Here is a 14,395-nt window from a genome sequence, read left to right as displayed (position 1 = left end):
AGAAATATCTCTGGCTGCAAGTAGAAGAGAGATGTAAGGGAAGACATGACAGGAGAGACGAGGCAGAAAGATTCAAAGTAGGAGAAGAACTCGACAGACTGTTGCTGGCTTTGAAGATGTGGGGGCCACCAGCCAGCGAATGCAGGTGGCCACTAGAAGCTGAGACTGACCTCCAGATGACAGCCTTCAAGGAAACCAGTCCTACAATCACATGGAGCTGAATTCTGCCAATAACCTGAATGAGTTGGAAATCGGATTTTCCCCTAGAGTCCCCAGGAGGGAATACAACTCTGCCAACACCTTGATATTAGTCGAGTGAAGCCCCTCTTGCACTTCTAAACAGCAAAACTGTGAGATAATAAATGGATATTGTTTTAAGCTGCTAATTTTGTGCTAATATGTTACATCAGCCTTAGAAAATGAATGCAAATAGAAATTGTAAACCTTTCTGTATATTTCTTACTACTGTACCCTGGGTCATTTTTCTATCACCAGTGAATGTAAGAGAAAATACAATTTTAAATGAGAAAAGAGTTTTCAACAATATCAACACATAAGAATAACAAACAAAAAAAGCCTCCTTTAGTACAATCCAAGGATCCACATACAAATTAAGGAGATACACACACACGCACACGCATATGTTCTGACATAAGGTAATATATTCACATGGTTCAAAAATCAGAAACTCTAAATAGTGAAGAGTTTTCATTTCTCTCAACTCTATCTGCCCACTTCTCAGCCTTATCTCCCACATGTAGCTATTAGTTTTATATGTATCCTTTCTGATTTTCCTTATGCATATAGACGTAAATGTGCATATGCTGTGGTTGTTCCCTGCTTTCAAGTGGCCCCGACTCATGGTAACCCCATGTGACAGGATAGAACTGCTTCATAAGGTTTTCTTGGCTGTAATCTTTATGGAAGCAGGTCACTGGGCCTTTTCTTCAGCAGAACTGCTGGTAGGTTAAAACCACCAGCCTTTAGTTTAGCAGCCAATTGAAAATCTCTTGCACCACCTGGGCTCCTTAAATATGGATATACGTTTTATTTTTCCTTTCTAGTTATATAAAACATAACATTAGACACTTTGCATTCTGATTTTTTCACTTTATGTACTTTGGAGGTCTCTAATTTATCAACACTTATGAAGGTTTCAAATAGCACATTTGACATTATATACTCTACAGAAACAAAGTTGATCTAACCACCAGAAGTTGAATATCTGGGGTCTTTAAATTCACCCCACCACTAAGGAATGTGAAGTATACAAGCAGGACTGAAGAGAGGGAAGTCCGATTGCACCCTCAGTTCTATGTGAATAAAGCATTTTCTGTGTGAAGCCATGTGATACTTCAAGAAGTCCTACCACAGGGGCTCCAAAGCCCCCTGTTGATCAAAGGAAACTACATATTCACTCGTTAAAAGATGTAAAAAGGTAAAAGCATGACTCTCATGCAGATATGAAAATGAATACATGATAAAAAATAATAAAATACTTAGAAATAAATTTAACCAAGGAGGTGTAAGACTTGTACGCTGAAAACTATAAAACATTGCTGAAAGAAATTAAAGACGACCTAAGTAAATGGAAAGGCATCCCATGTTCACGGATTGGAAGACTTAAAATTGTTTAGATGGTGTTATAGATTGAATAGGGTCCCCCCAAAATGTGTGTCAATTTGGCTAGGCCATGATTCCCAGTATTGTATGTTGTGCTCCATTTTGTGATCTGATATGATTATTCTATGTGTTGTAAATCCTAACCTCTGTGAAGGTAATTGACTAGGCATAAATATGGATCTCTTCTAGTCAGTTGGCCTCTTTAAAGCACTGAAAAGCGAAGATATTACTTTGAGGACTAAGGTGCATCTCACCCAAGCCAAGGTGTTTTCAGTCACCTCATATGCATGTTAAAGCTGGACAATGAATAAAGAAGACAGAAGAAGAATTGAATGCAATGTTGGCGAAGAATATTGAATATACCATGGACTGCCAAAAGAATGAACAAATCTGTCTTGGAAGAAGTTCAACCAGAATGCTCATTAGAAGCAAGGATGGCGAGACTACGTCTCACATGCTTTGGACATGTAATCAGGAGGGATCAGTTTCTGGAGAAGGACATCATGCTTGGTAAAGTAGACGGACAGTGGAGAAAGGAAGACCCTCAATGAGATGGATTGACACGGTGGCTGCAACAATGGGCTCAAGCATAGCAACAATTTTGAGAATGGCAGAGGATTGGGTAGTGTTTTGTTCTGTTGTGCATAGGGTCGCCATGAGTTGGAACCGATTCAATGGCACCAAACAACAACAACAACATGTTAATGAGGCAAGATTAGAGGCAGTTGTGTTAATGAGGCAGGACAAAATCTACAGGATTAGGTAGTATCTTGAGTCAATCTCTTTTGACATATAAAAGAGGGAATTGAGCAGAGAGGAGAAGGACTTCCTACCACCAAGAAAGAAGAGCTGGAATCGGAGTGAGGCCTTTGGACCCATGGTCCCTGTGCTGAGAAGCTCCTAGACCAGGGGAAGATTGATGACAAGGACTTTCTTCCAGAGCCAACAGAGAAAGAAAGCTTTTCCTGGAGCTGGCAGTCTGACTTTGTACTTTTAGCCTCCTAAACTGTGAGATAATAAGTTTCTGTTTGTTAAAGACTTCCACTTGTGTATTTCTGTTATAGCAGCACTAGACAACTAAGACAGATGGCAATACTACCTAAAGCAATTTACAGACTCAGTGCAATCTTTATCAAAATCCCAATGACCTTTTTTGCAAAAATGGAGAAGCTGATTCTAAAATTCCTATGAAATTGCAAGGGACCTTGAATAGTCAAAACAATCTTGAAAAAGAAAAACAAAGTTGTAAGACTCATAACGCCTGATTCCAAAACTTGATACAAAGCTTCAGTAATCAGAACAGTGTTGTACTGTGTAGTGAGGGAATCTGAGGCTGATCAATGAAAAATATGTGACTACAAGATAGCAGTGTTGCACAGCAAGCTATTTATTGGGGATTATGAATTTAGGGCCACACAGCAGGAGGTCTACCAGAGGCAAGGGCAAAGGGAGCCACCAGAGGGGGAAGAGGGCATGAAAAACCATGGGGAAGAGGAGAAGGGAAGGGAAGGGAGAAAGCTTACCTGTCTTTATGCAATGTTCTCCTGCAGCAAGGTAGGGAGTCTCTGGGTCAGAGAGCTCCAAAGAATAGCAGCATCCTAAATTCCTTACAGGAAACCCTGGTGGTATAAAAACGGCTGCTAACCAAAAGGTTGGCAGATCAAATCCACCAGGCGCTTCTTGGAAACCCTTTGGGGCAGTCCTATCCCATCCTATAGGGTCACTGTGAGTGGGAATTGAATCTACTCAACCGCAATGGGTTTGGTTTTAAAGACCTTACAACTACAGTTTTTGTTGTTGTTGTTGTTGTTAATCTTTAGGGGGGTTAGCAGGGAACCCTGGTGGCATAGTGCCAAAGAGCTCTGTGGCTAACTAAAAAGTTGGCATTTCAAATCCACCGGCCATTCCTCAGAAACCCTGTGAAGCAGTTCTACTCTGACCTGTAGGGTTGCTCTGAGTTGGAATTGACTTGCCAGATGGCAATGGTTTTTTTTAGGGTTAGCATATGTTCGGTGCAGGTTGGTGAGATATGTACATCAGGTAGGCTCCAAATGGCTAAAATCTGCTTACTTGGGCTATATTTAAAAAAATCGCATATGTACAAATTTGAATTTGCAGCTGGTGGGTATTTTTTTGGGGGGGGTGCTAATAGGTTCCATCTTGTTATGAAGAAGTGAACCACTTGGGGCCAATACAATTTTTGGCTCATTTATATAACATACTGGCATAAGAATAGACATATAAACCAATGAAATAGGATTGAGGATCCAGAAATAAACCCACACATTGATGGCCAATTAGTTTTGACGAGGGAAGACTATTCAACAGGAAAAAAAATAGGCTTTTTAACAAATGGTGCTGGAACAACTGGATATCCAGATGCAAAAGAATAAAGTTGGACTCCTACCTCACACTATATGTAAAAACTAACTCAGATAAAAGTCCTGAAAAGCTAAAACTATAAAACTCTTAGAAGAAAAAAAAAAAAAAAACATAGGGGTAAATCATCATAACTTTCAATTTGACAACGATTTCTTAGATGGGATAACAAAACCAAGAGAAAAAAATAGATTTATTGGACTTCAACAAAACTAAAAATTTTTCTACGTCAAAGGACACTATCAAGACAGTGAAAAGACAACCTACAGAATGGAAGAAAATATTTGAAAATCGTACAGTATCCGGTAAGGGTCTACTATCCAGAATATACTAAGAACTCTTAAAACTCAACAATAAAACAACAAACATCCAATTAATAAATAAGCAAAAGGTTTGAATAAACATTTATTCAAAGTAGACATACAAATGACTGATAAATAGATGAAAAGATGCCCAACATCATCAGTCATTGTATGCTGTCGAGTCGATTCCGACTCATAGCGACCCTATAGAACAGAGTGGAACTTCCCCATAGGGTTTCCAAGGAGTGGCTGGTGGATTCTGTCAACTTATTGGTTAGCAGCTGTAGCTCTTAACCACTGTGCTGCCAGGGCTTTAGGGCTCCAGGACTCCTACTGGTCATTCCAAAACCAAACCAAACCTGTTGCCTTCCAGTCAATTTGACTCATAGCCACAACAAGGCACCACTTTACACCAACTGGAGTGATTGCATCCCCAGGATGGCTCAGTGGTTAAGGCTTTGGACTTAAGATCCCACGGGCCTGTGTCCACGTGGATTCGAACCCCACTACCGGTAGAATGGTGGAGTCCACCACCTCCTCCATGGAAGCCCTGTGGGGCAGTTCACTGTGAGTCAGACTCACTGGCAATAGTTTTTTTTTTTTTTTTTTTTTTGGTTTAGAATTACAGTAAAAAAAAAAAAGGAGGAAATAACCATGGTATTTTTCACATGCCTCATACGCATGTGAAAACTGGACAATGAATAAGGAAGGCCAAAGAAGAATTGATGCATATAAATTATGATGTTGGCAAAGAATATTGATTATACCTTGGACAGCCAGAAGAACAAACAAATCTATCTTGGAAGAAGTACAAGCCAGAATGCTTCTTAGAAGCGAGGATAGCAAGACTTCACCTCATTTTTGACATGTTATCAGGAGGGACCAATCCAGGGAGAAGGACATCTTACTTGGTGAAACAGAGGGACAGTGAAAAAGAGAGGAAACCCTGGTGGCATAGTCGTTGAGTGCTACACCTGCTAACTAAAGGTTTGGCAGTTTGAATTCGCCAGGTGCTCCTTGGAAACTCTGTGGGGCAGTTCTACTCTGTCCTGTAGGGTCGCTATGTGTTGGAATCGACTGGACCACACTGGATTTGGCTTTTTTGGGGGTGAAAAAGAGAAAGACCCTCAAAGAGATGAATTGACATAATGTCAGCAACAAAGGGCTCAAACAGCAACGATTGTATGGATGGTGCTGGACCGGGCAATGTTTGGTTCTGTTATACACAAGGTCACTATGAGTTGGAACTGACTCGATGGTACCTAATAACGATAACTGTTGACCAGGATGTAGAGAAATTGGAACCTTCATACATTGCTGGTGGGAATGCAAAATGACGTAGCCATTATAGAAACAGTTTGATGGTTCCTCAAAAAGTTAAACGTAGAATTACAACATAATCTAGCCTGATTATCTATGTAAGTGCAGCATATAGGCCTTTTTAAGTTTATTTTACTTGAAGTTTTCATAAGCAATCTCAGACTGGACTTTTAAAAGACTTATTATTTTTCCTTATTATTTACTAAACGCAGAGTATTTTGCTATCTAAGCAGATTATCTACATGTCTTTTCAAACACAGGTATTTTAAACCAAGGCAAATAAAATTCATTTCTAAATTTTGTCCTTATACTTCTTAATTTTCTGGAACAATCTGATGCTTTACTTCAGAATTGACCTCAGGGATCTGCAGGATCAGAACTAATTTCATATTACTAAAATGTTATTAACATGTAATATATTCATCTGTAGTATGTTTGAATTGTTCGTAAGTACCCATTTTCAAATCTGTGCTGAAATTGTTTGCTAATGGAACAAGCATTCCAAGTTACTAGTTTTAGATACATAAATATTCAAGACAGTTTAATTAATTGCTTGTAATGTTTATCAACAGCAGCATTCCAAGTCAAAGCGCTCTTTAAATACAAGTCTTTTGGCGATTGTCTGCACTCCCAGGTGAATCGATGAGCCCATTGGAGAATTAAAGCAAGGAGCAGGAGGCCCTTGGGATGTAATCCTCTGTGGGAGGAGTATTCTTTCTGTTTTAGAATGTGTAAAAACAGAAAAAGCATTATAAATAATTTTCAGAGTTTTATATATAAATCCAGAGCAAATGCTAATAAGCTGTCATACGTTCTATTCTCAAAGTATATTTTTCTTTTTGCTTAAAGTCCTTTATTTTGGCTTGTCTGGTTTGCTCTCTTGATTCTGTTTTAAAGGCTATTTTTTCTAAGCAGATTTCATATCATTCCCCTATAAAAAAGATCTTCATTGAATCTCAGTTACCTTCTGAAACTTTAAATAACTTGGGTGCCATATATCCTGTCTCATCTCCTGCCATCAACTCGACCTGCAAGGGGTTTGGTTTGCTTTTTTGGTTTTATCATTCAACTAAGCTATGAGGTAGCCCAGAAATATTTTAATACAGGAGGAAGCCTCCCTTCAATGTGTAGGCTGAGTTTGGAGTAACTAACAGAGTTTGGCTTCTGATTTATGTACTCCATTTAATATTTCAGACAAAGATTTTTTGGGGTCGCTTACTGATATGTACCTGAGAACATATTTGTCCCTCCCTGGCTGAGCTTTGGTAAGTATAGGGCAGGAATAAGGCTTTAATATATAACATAGTTCTACAGATACTGTCTGGCTTCCCTGGATTCAGTTCACAAGAAGGGGACAGCACTTTGTTGTTTCTTAAAGTTACATTAGGCTTGTGGCCATCTCTTTTGCTTGAATTTCTTTGGAAGCAGATGGACGGTATCATGGATTGAATTGTGTTCCCCAGAAATATCTATCAACTTGGCTAGGCCATGATTGCCAGTATTGTGTGATTGTCCACCATTTTGTCACCTGATGTGATTTTCTTATATGTTGTAAATCCTGTCTCTATGATGTTAATGAGATGGGATTAGCAGCAGTTATGTTGATGAGATTCAATTTACAAGATTAAGTTGTCTTAAACCAATTTCTTTTGAGAATATAAAAGAGATAAGCGAGCAGAGAGATAGGGGAACCTCATACTACCAAGAAAGTAATGACAGGAGCAAACCACATCCTTTGGACTCGGGGTCCCTGTGCTGAGAAGCTCCTAGTCCAGGGGAAGACTGATGACAAGGGCCTTCCTCCAGAGCCAACACACAGAGGAAGCCTTCTCCAGGAGCTGATGCCCTGAATTAGGACTTCTAGCCTACTGGACTGTGAGAGAACAAACTTTTGTTTATTAAAGACATCCATTTGTGGTATTTCTGTTACAGCGGCACTAGACAACTAAGACAGAAGGGAACTGGTATGAATAGTATCAGGACACTGAAATCAATTTTAATGGGAGATGTAAAGTGGATTTCAGGCATAATGAGTGACTACTTTTAATAAAGTGCAAAGACAATGACTGGCTGAACTCCAATCATAAACTGAATCTCTTTAGATAAAATTTAGAAGCTCAGTGTGCAGGGCAGGGTTAACACAGAGCACATTTTAGACTACAAGGTCTCTTAAGATTCAAGGTAGTGATACTCCATTTATTGATTTATTTCCTCAAAATGTTATTGAGTTCCGATAATTTCTAGTGATACACAAACAAATGTGACAATTCTTCGCATTGTACAAAGTAAACATGGTGAGAGCCTAAAGGTCACCAGTGCTCTCTTAACCTCAAAAATAAAAATGAGTCTGACCCAAAACCAAATGCTGTGGCTTATTTATTCTTAGGCTGACACTGACACTCAAACTCCATAATTTAGTTGAAAATGCTGGAGATCAGAGATTAAGAGATCTGACAATGAACTTCCAAGACAGAATTTTAAATGTCATTCTTTATCATGTACTGAAAGTGAATTTTTCCATAACTAGTATATGATAGTCTTTGTAACTATCCTTTCCTCCACTCTCTGCAAACCCATTGTTTTCCATCAACTAGAGAAATCACATTACCTTTTCCCTTCATCTCAACCTTTCATATTGTAGATCTTATTTCTTGGAAATAGCCTCCCCATGATTGGAATAGCAATTCAATACAACCGGCTATACATTTCTTCAAGCATCTCCGACTTATTTAGAGGGAACATGCAAGTGAAAACACAAAACTTAACAACGAAGGCCCCGCTGGGATTCGAACCCAGGATCTCCTGTTTACTAGACAGGCGCTTTGACCAGCTAAGCCACAGGGCCCCTCCTGAGGATGCTCACTTACATCGTATTCATAACTTTTCTATGAAATGTGGCAATTTGCCAGAAACTTACTTAAATTCATGATAAAGGAAACACATCTATGTTGCAGTACCCGTACCAAAGCAGAAACTTCTATATTAAGAAAAAAAAAAAAAAAAAAGCATTCCTTAAAGCAAATTTAAAAATGATTTCAAAAGGAAATGAAGGCATCTTATTTCGCGGTGACTATCGCCCCCCAGAGGAAATATTGGATATTGCGCCATACTGTACATTTATTTCTTCGTTAATTTATTTTGTCCACAAATGTTGAGCCACTACTGTGTGTTAGTACTTTTCTAGGTATTGAAGATAGGACAAGGAATAAAACAGACAAAAGGTCTTTCCCTTATAGAGTTCATATTCTAGAGGGAGACAGAGTAAGATTTAAAAAATTTGCCAATTTCCGCGCAGTTACAGAACCCACGGAGCGACTTTCTGAGCTAATTCACCGCACTTGAGCGAGACTGTCTCGCTTCCTTCTATTTTATCTCACCTGGCACAAGAAAGCAAGTCCAGGTGAGGACACGCTGATGGAGAGGAGATTCGCAGCCACCTCTCCCGTTTGCCCAAACCAGGCACCGTCAAGATTTCTCAGACAGCTTTGGCGCCCCCCAAACAGGGGATCTATTGCTTAAGCCTGAAATTCCGCAAGATAGAATATCTTTGCACCTGCAACAGTCTTGTTCTGCTCATTGTCCTGTTGGGTTACAACAGATTTGATTCTTGTCCTCATAGACTGTAAAACTGAGTGGAGGATACAAAGAAGTAAAGAGAAAACTAGAGTACGTTGTGATCAACAAACCCCACAGGGTGCTGTGGGAGCTCCTAACGTCGACTTGGCCGAAAGAGTATCCTAGTAGAATACCACAACCTTCCCATTAGGTGAGACCAGCTTTTGTAAAGCCCATGGAAACCTCAGATTCCATGTTTAAACAGGACATGTAAAAGGGGTTTTGGCATGTTTGGCCAAATACAGGTTAGCCTGGGGAAGGACAGATGAGACCAGCATTCTGAATATTTCAATAACTGCCTAGGGCTGTATGAAGAGGGATGAGGAAGGACAGAGGCATTCACTGAGCATGTACTAGGTGCAAGGCCCTGGAGGGATGAGAAATCACTTGTGAGTTCTCCTTTTGATACAGCCCCCCTAGACCTGGGTTCCCAGCTCTCTCTGCCCAGGCTAGTCTGTGCTTAATTGTTCTTTCTTACAGCAGTTCAAGATTTATTGCCTTATGTCCCCATGTCCCACTGCCATTCCTCTCCTTACATAGCAGTCTTCCTAATGTATTCATTGTGTATTACTTTGGTTATACGTTGTTGTGCAAAACTGACATTTTTGTTTTGTGCTTGTATATTTTAATTTTCTATAATTGGTACATTATATATTCTCGTGTCTTTTATTAAGCATTACAACTTTAAGATCCATCAAAGTTGACCAGTGTACACCTAACTCATTGGTTTTAACTGCTGTATAAAATCCCATGGTGGGCATTCAACTTGTCTTTCCTATCTTCTGTCCCAGTGATGGACCCAAAGATTGCCTCCACTCCAAATAACACTGCTTCCTCATCCATGCTTCTTTATGTACCTGCGTGAGGGTATCTGTGGGATATATACATAAGAGCAAAATGGCTGATTAATCCCAATTTATTCTCTAGTCTACACTGCCACCAGCACTGTGTATCCTTTTAACCCTGTCAGCTCTTAACATCATCCAGTTTTCTGCTTTGTAATCTGTGTAGTAATGAATCTCATTTTTTTTTAGCTTATATGTTTTCTAAACATTTTGGGTATCTGTTTATACCTTTATTAGGTGTTTGAATTGCATCTTATGTGCATTGATTTTTCCCATAATTTGCTCATGTTTTTGTTGACGTTGAAGTAGTTTTTGTGTTGAGGCACATGGGGGAATATTATATGTTCTAAAAAAAAAAAAGACCTTAATTTATTGACTTTTAGACCTTGTAATATGGTAATATTTAGACCACTCCTTCACCTTTCTATTGACTTTGTCAACCACAAAATTAACAGCAGGTGGTAATCAAATTTATGTTTTTACTCTCTTATGGTTTGTACTTCTGAAGTTATGTTTAAAGGGTTATTTTCCTTGCTACTAGGTCAAAACAATGGAGCTCTGGTGGTGTAGTGGTTAACAGCTCAGCTGCTAACCAAAAGGTAGGCAGTTCAAAGCCATCAGCTGCTCCTTGGAAACCCTATGGGGCACTTCTACCCTGTCCTATAGTGGTGACTGTGAGTTGGAATAGACTAGAAGGCACCTAACAACAACAACGAGAGGTCAAAAATGTCCTCCTCTATTAAAAAGGAAAAATGAATGTACAGGTATAGGTTTTCTTTTCACATTTGGGACATAGATCCATCACGATAAGTGTATTAGAAAAGCTCACTTGCAGATGCTAACGTGCAGTTGACACTGAGGACCATCACACTGGAATATTCGGAGAATGCTGGCTCCAGAAACCTAGCAGAGGGCCCTTTCTCCTGCAAGTTGGTTACCACCAATCCCAGTCCCAGCAAGGTGGCCATCACAATCAGGTGGGTGCACTCAGGAAAAAGTCATTCCTGGCTCAAGTCCAGGCCTACTGAGTCAGAACTGTTGCTGGTGGGGCCCAGGATTTTTTTTTTCTCCCAATGATACAATCTTGTTTATTGATTTTTTTTTTTTTACTTTTTAAAATTGTACTTTTTAGATGACGGTTTACAGAACAAATTAGTTTCTTATTAAGCAATTAGTACACATATTGTGAGGGGCCCAGGAATTTGTTAGTAACGAGCTCTCCCATGGGATTTTTTTGGTGGGAAGGGCTATCAAGGTCAGAGGTTCAATCCTTACATCCACTTCCATGACTTTCCCCTGAACTCCCTGTGGCCTGGATACTGTCTTTGTATCCTCCAGACTACAGCAGTTGGGCTAACTGTGGGGCTAGTTATAAAATATTTGCACTATCTCCATATAACCCCACTGGAGGTACCCAAATTTGACTCAGAAAACGCTTGCTTTATTAGGTACAATATTGAGCCATCCCTGAAGAAGAGGGTAAAAGCAGTGAGTTCTGATGAGGAAGAAAAACCTGGCAAAATCACCTTGGGTCTAGTGGGGTGTATCGGGCAGCATTAGATGGTTTTTCATATGGCAATCTGTTGAAGTTGTGTCTTCTTGTGCCCAAATTGACCCAAAGTGTCAGCTTAGTAAGGAGCTCAGGAGATGTGGGTGTTCATGTAGCATCCTGCAATTACTTTATCTAAACCTCCTCACACTTTCATGTGATTACATATTTAATGAAATGACCTGTTTTGCCAGTGAAGGGAGACTTGGAGATAGAAAGAGGAGCTGCAACATGGAAGACAGAGAGGCAGCAGAGGCAGCAGAACCAGGACATAGAATGAGAGCTGTAACACTGGAGATGGTGAGAAGCAGCGGCAGCAGTACCAGAAGACTGGCAGGAGACAGCACAACAGGCTTCCTGGCCTATGGAGCAAGACAGCTGAGTGCCTTTGGGCTGGGGTTTGCTGCCAGAGTGGGGTGCTTTCGGGCCCTTACTAGCAGAGCTAAAAAAGCTTTGTAACACTTTCCCATGCAGGACAGAATCCAGGCCTGGGACGGAGAGGCCAAGGGCCAGGGGAAAGGCCTGCCTGTGGCACAACTAATAAGGGGCTGTCCTGATGGAAGAACCGTAACCTGAGCATTCCTGAACCTGGATTGTAACCTGTTACTTCCCAAATAAAGCCTGTAATCGTCAGTATGGTCTGTGAGTTCTGTGTGATCATTACAACGAATTCGAACCCAGCAGAGAAGTAGACGGTGCCGTGAGAGGGTCGACTGGTGTCAGAACTGGTAAAAAGTTTGGAGGGTAGAGGCATGTCTGACCTCCTCTAACTTCAACAGGGGAGAGAGAGTCATTATGAGCATCAACAGCCCAAGGCCGATTCTTATGACGCTAGGTTCAGACAAAGGATCAAACAGAATTTTGTGGCCTGCAAGAAACAGCCTCTATTTGGCTGCTTGACTTTGGAAACGCCAACTCTTCACTAAGGCTCTATAGAGAAGGGCCAAGTACACAGTTTAATTCATCCCAAAGCTTGAGGAAGACCTGTCAGAACTATAGTGTGTCACAGAATAGGACACCTGGGGTGAGGAGGTGAAAGAGAGATTTATTCAGCATCTGTTATTTGGTAAGAGCTAGAATGTAAGGTCCATACCTGCAGGGATTTTTGACTGTTACAGTGCTCTATCTGTAGCACCTCACCAAGTGTTTGGCATGAGGTAGGTGCTGAAAAAAATTTATATTTTGGATGAATGGCTGTATATAGATTAGTCTACAAATGTTCGCAGAAGCGTAGCTTGTGTACGAGATGCGCTGGAAAGGTAATTTAGCACGGGGATTCCACAAATATACATATATATATGGAACAGACGTATATATTCAAACAAGGTTATCTGTCTTTGAATCAAATCAAGCCTGTTGCCTTCCAGTTGAGTAAAACTGTCCCATAGGGGTTCCAAGTCCGTAAATCTTTATGGAAGCCACTGCCACATCTTTCTCCCTTGGAGCCTCCGGCTAGTGGATTTGAACCAGTGAACTTTCAGTTATCAACTGGGTGCTTAACCACTGCGCCACCAGGACTCCTTTTGAACAATGGCGTCAAGAGGGCTGGTGTCACCCCCCCACAACTTGGGTGGGCGGGGCCGGTAGGCGGAACACCCCTGATGGGCGGAGCGTCCCGGCCCTGCTCCACCCCGCGCAGGACAGAGCGCCGCGCTCCTGGCCCGCCCCTTCCGGCCCCGCCTCCCGCCCCCTCCCCCCGCGTCTCCCCGCAGCTCCTCCCCCCTCGAATTCAGCCTCTGGCACCCTGACTGGCGGGTGATGGGGGAGGGGTAGTGGTGACGGTGACGATGTACCGCACTGGGTGACTGGTGACACCAAAGCCAGTGTTGCCACTGCCTTGGCAGCCCCTCCCCTGGCTGGGCTGGCTCGCCTGCCGCCGCCGAGAGCCTGGGGGTCATTTTGGTGTCACCACCTCTGACAGTGTCAGGAGGTGCGGCTTGCACCCCCACACTCCTCTAGTGAGGCCGTTGGTTTTGAATGAAATAACTGTAGACCTTCACCGATGTATTTGTTCGGTAACTTTTGTATTTGAAAACAAGATCCATCACTCTCTGTCGCGGTTCCATAGTGTAGTGGTTAGCACGTCTGCTTTACACGCAGAAGGTCCTGGGTTCGATCCCCAGTGGAGCCAACACTTGCTTTTCCTTTTGAGAGCAAGTAGAGATGTTTTTGTTTGTTTCGTTTTCTACCGAGTGTGATGTTGAACAGAATTGCTTATTCTTCCCCAGCTTTTCTTTGGGAGATCCACTTTTGTACACTGCTTAGCATTGGGGGCATAGTGCAGTTTGTCACAGAACACTCTTGTCATTTCTGTTCCTTCTAGGTATTGTAAGGTCCAGAAGGAATAGCTTTCAGTGAGGCATGAATGTTTCCATTCACTAAATACAATACGCAGGGGTACCCGAAATTGTAAAACTGGCGTGGAGGGATGAGGATACGATTTAGGTCAAAAGGCAGAAGCCTTAGGTCTCAAATTAGAAGCAACTCCAAGGAAAGGTGTGGGTGGGTAAGGATGGAAGGCAGCCCCTTCAGCCACTCCCAGAATCATTTCTGGAGAACTCAGTGGCGTCACTAGGGAAATGGGTGGAGGGTGCGAGCCACACCGGGTGACACTGTCAAGAAGGGGGTGATAGCAAAACGACCACCTATAAAATTTTTGTGCAGCGTTTTAGCAGAAGCAGACGAGGTGGCCGAGTGGTTAAGGCGATGGACTGCTAATCCATTGTGCTTTGCACGCGTGGGTTCGAATCCGATCCTCGTCA

At 41.6% G+C, this 14,395-nt stretch overlaps 3 non-coding genes across 3 annotated transcripts; 2 read left to right on the top strand and 1 right to left on the bottom strand.

The window, feature by feature from the left end:
• Window positions 1–8,395: 8,395 nt before the first annotated feature.
• On the bottom strand, window positions 8,396–8,469 carry TRNAT-AGU (transfer RNA threonine (anticodon AGU)). The gene has a single exon. It is a non-coding gene; the product is annotated as a tRNA-Thr (tRNA).
• A 5,222-nt stretch (window positions 8,470–13,691) lies between these two features.
• TRNAV-UAC (transfer RNA valine (anticodon UAC)) lies at window positions 13,692–13,764 on the top strand. Its single transcript has one exon. It is a non-coding gene; the product is annotated as a tRNA-Val (tRNA).
• A 549-nt stretch (window positions 13,765–14,313) lies between these two features.
• On the top strand, window positions 14,314–14,395 carry TRNAS-GCU (transfer RNA serine (anticodon GCU)). The gene has a single exon. It is a non-coding gene; the product is annotated as a tRNA-Ser (tRNA).

The sequence above is a fragment of the Elephas maximus genome, chromosome 1, assembly GCF_024166365.1.
Source record: "Elephas maximus indicus isolate mEleMax1 chromosome 1, mEleMax1 primary haplotype, whole genome shotgun sequence".
Lineage (NCBI taxonomy): Eukaryota > Metazoa > Chordata > Mammalia > Proboscidea > Elephantidae > Elephas > Elephas maximus.
This window is presented reverse-complemented; position numbering and strand designations above follow the sequence as displayed.